At 40.3% G+C, this 3,474-nt stretch overlaps 3 non-coding genes and 1 pseudogene across 3 annotated transcripts; all 4 read left to right on the top strand.

Annotated features, from left to right (window-relative positions):
- Window positions 1-1,918: 1,918 nt before the first annotated feature.
- Window positions 1,919-2,041, top strand: LOC122143355 (annotated as a pseudogene).
- Window positions 2,042-2,336: 295 nt separating this feature from the next.
- trnag-ucc lies at window positions 2,337-2,409 on the top strand. Its single transcript has one exon. It is a non-coding gene; the product is annotated as a tRNA-Gly (tRNA).
- A 194-nt stretch (window positions 2,410-2,603) lies between these two features.
- On the top strand, window positions 2,604-2,718 carry LOC122143354. The gene has a single exon (XR_006159131.1). It is a non-coding gene; the product is annotated as a U5 spliceosomal RNA (small nuclear RNA).
- A 297-nt stretch (window positions 2,719-3,015) lies between these two features.
- Window positions 3,016-3,086, top strand: trnag-ucc. The gene has a single exon. It is a non-coding gene; the product is annotated as a tRNA-Gly (tRNA).
- Window positions 3,087-3,474: the final 388 nt, after the last annotated feature.

Consider the following 3,474-nt stretch of genomic DNA (forward strand, 5'->3'; position numbering starts at 1 on the left):
ATATGTTAATAACTGTTATTACTAAACTCTCTACATAAGTATTTAATTTTAAAAATACATTTTTTCTTGTTTTTTTCCTGTTATCCACAACTTTAGATTATATTATTATCATTATTGTTGTTGTTATTTAATCTATAATTGTAATTTTTTTTTATTTATTTCTGTTTTCTATTTCTGTTCATTAAAATACCAAAAGTAATATAATTTATTGTATTGCATTGTATTTTAGTGTTTATATTTTTATTTTATTGACTTGCATCATTTTATCTTGCCTCATAAACACTATATGTTAATAACTGTTACTATTAAACTCTTTTTTAATTTAAAATATGTTTTTCTTGTTTTTTCTCCCCCGTGTTATCCACAACTTTAGATTTTTTTATTATTACTGTTGTTTAATCTGTAATTTTAAATGATTTATTCCCATTTGTTCTTTAAAATACCAGAAGTATTGGCCTTATTTGCATTGTATTTTAGTGTTTTTTTATAGACATCCGTTGTTATTATCTTGCTCAGATTTGTAAACACTAAATGTTAATCACTATTTACTATTAATGCATACATAATTGTTCATAATTATTTAATTTAAAACACAATAAAAAGAATTTCCCGTGTTCTCCACAACTTTGGATTTTATTATTGTTGTTGTTGTTTAATATACAATTATTTAATGTTTATTTATTTAACTATTATATATTTTGGTTAGTACTGTACTTTAATAATTACATTTTTCAGTTTTATATAATATATATATTATTGACCTATAGATAAAAATTAGAAACTTACTTTTATGCTGTTATTGGTTATATTTCATATATATGGGTTTTCTGTACACAGTTATACAAATATAAAATGAATGTCTCTTTAAAAATAAAGGCCTGAAATTATCAAAATGTTCTTTTAATTATTAAAATTGTTCTATATTAAAAATAACTATTCCCTATTATAATGTAAATGTTTATTAAGATGATTGCACATTTTGTACATATGGACCCATCATCAGCTAAATCTGCAGCACTTTCTGAACGGTACACTCTTTTTTTTTTTTTTTCTCTACTTTTCAGATGGGCATGGGAAAGAAGTGCAAAACCTTGATTGGGTTCGGTTATTAGGCGACCCGAGAAGGACTTTGTATTACTCCTCGTTTGGAGTGAGGAGGGGCCGAAAATGCATGTAGGCCAGGTGTTTAAGTTCTTGATGACCCTTATGAGCGTGAGTGGCTTCACTACAGGCAGCGCACAAGCCCAAGGTGTGGAGACTTGGCCTCGAGAGTTTCCTCTTTCATTGTCGTGATAACCTTTTCTGCCTTTTACTAAAGATTTACCGTGGAGGGGGAACTTTTACAGTGATCTGTATTTTTGGGGGCTCTGCTCACAGTTCTGTGGACTTGCAGCTGCATCAAAACTTCTTTGGATGTGGGTCAAGCTCGCAGAAGAAAGGATCTAGCTCCTCCCCGGCCGGGAATCAACCCCCTGGCCCTCCGCTGGATAGCGAGATACTGTCCACTATATTTCAACGAGCTACATCTAAAGTTTCCCAGCCAACGAATCCTGGCATACATCACTAAACAAAGCATGGCTTTTTCTTATGCTGACTCCAGCCCTTGGCACCCATGAAAAACCGGATGGACCCATCATCAGCTAAATTAACATAACTTTTGAACGGTACACTCTTTTTTTTTTTTTTTTTTTTTTCTCCTACTTTTCGGATGGAGGCATGGGAAAGAAATTGCATTGCCTTGATTGGGTTTGTGGTTATTGGGCGACCGGAAGGGACTTTTTGTGACATTTACTCCTCCCGCTTGGAGTGAGGAGGGACTAAATGCATGTGGGCAGGTGTTGGCGCCCTTTGATGACCCTTTTTGGCGAGCGTAGTGGCTTACCACAGGCAGCGACAAGCCCAAGGGGGGTGGAGACACAGCTCGAAGTTTCTCTTCATTGTCGCATAAATCTTTTCGCTTCTTTACTCAAAGATTTCCGCGGAGGGGAACTTTTTGCGAGTGATCTGTATTTTTTTGGGGGCTCTGGCTCACAGCAGAGCTACACCACAATGTCAAGAGCAGAATGAATTTGGCCGCCTGCAAACGCGCCAGTGGAGGGGACTGCGTCTGGTCAATGTCTGTATTTGCAGTCTTTGACTTTCCTGCGTCACCACTTCGTACATATTTAGCCAGCATGGGAAGGATAGCGCTCTCTTTGTACTTGATGGGATCCAAACTCTGAACTTCTCTCTTTAATGATGAGCCCAAACAAAGATCTCATCAGCTCCTCTAGCCCTATCGGTGACTCATGCGCCCGAGACTTTTTACTGACCGCACAAACCGACTTTTTCTGCCTGCGTTGGTGGTATAGTGGTGAGCATAGCTGCCTTCCAAGCAGTTGACCCGGGTTCGATTCCCCCGCCAGCGCATTTCCTTTGGCTCAGGCTGATGTTGAAGCAGAACTCCTTCTGTGACTTCTGGCTGCATCAAAAACATTTACTCCTCCCGTTTGGAGTGAGGAGGGGACGAAATGCATGTGGGCAGGTGTTGGCGCCCTTGATGACCCTTGGCGAGCGTAGTGGCTTACCACAGGCAGCGCACAAGCCCAAGGGGGTGGAGACACAGCTCGAGTTTCTCTTCATTGTCGCATAAATCTTTCGCCTTTTTACTAAAGATTTCCGTGGAGGGGAACTTTTGCAGTGATCTGTATTTTTGGGGGCTCTGCTCACAGCAGAGCTACACCACAATGTCAAGAGCAGAATGAATTTGGCCGTCTGCAAACGCGCCGTGGAAGGATTTATGCGTCTGGTCAATGTCTGTATTTGCAGTCTTTGACTCTCTCCTGCGTCACCACTTCGTACATATTTAGCCAGCATGGGAAGACAGCGCTCTCTTGTACTTGATGGGATCCAAACTCTGAACTTCTCTCTTTAATGATGAGCCCAAACAAAGATCTCATCAGCTCCTCTAGCCCTATCGGTGACTCATGCGCTTCGAGACTTTTTACTGACCGCACAAACCGACTTTTTCTGCCTGCGTTGGTGGTATAGTGGTGAGCATAGCTGCCTTCCAAGCAGTTGACCCGGGTTCGATTCCGGCCAACGCATTTCCTTTGGCTCAGGCTGATGTTGAAGCAGAACTCCTTCTGTGACTTCTGGCTGCATCAAAACTTTTGGATGGGTCGTTAAAGGATCTAGCTCTCCCCGTCGGGGAATCAACCCCGGTCTTCCGCGTGACAGGCGGAGATATCGTCCACTATACTAACGAGGAGTTGCGCATCTAGAAGTTCTCCCAGCCAACGCAACTGCTACGACATCACTAAACAAAGCATGGCTTTTTCTTATGCTGACCCAGCCCTTACACCATAAAAAACCGGATGGACCCATCATCAGCTAAATTCGCTTAACTTTTCGAACGGTACACTCAGGCTTTACACTTTTTTTTTTTTTTTTTTCTCCTACTTTTCAGATGGAGGCATGGGAAAGAAATTGCAT

Source organism: Cyprinus carpio, unplaced genomic scaffold (assembly GCF_018340385.1).
Source record: "Cyprinus carpio isolate SPL01 unplaced genomic scaffold, ASM1834038v1 S000002829, whole genome shotgun sequence".
NCBI classification, from domain to species: domain Eukaryota; kingdom Metazoa; phylum Chordata; class Actinopteri; order Cypriniformes; family Cyprinidae; genus Cyprinus; species Cyprinus carpio.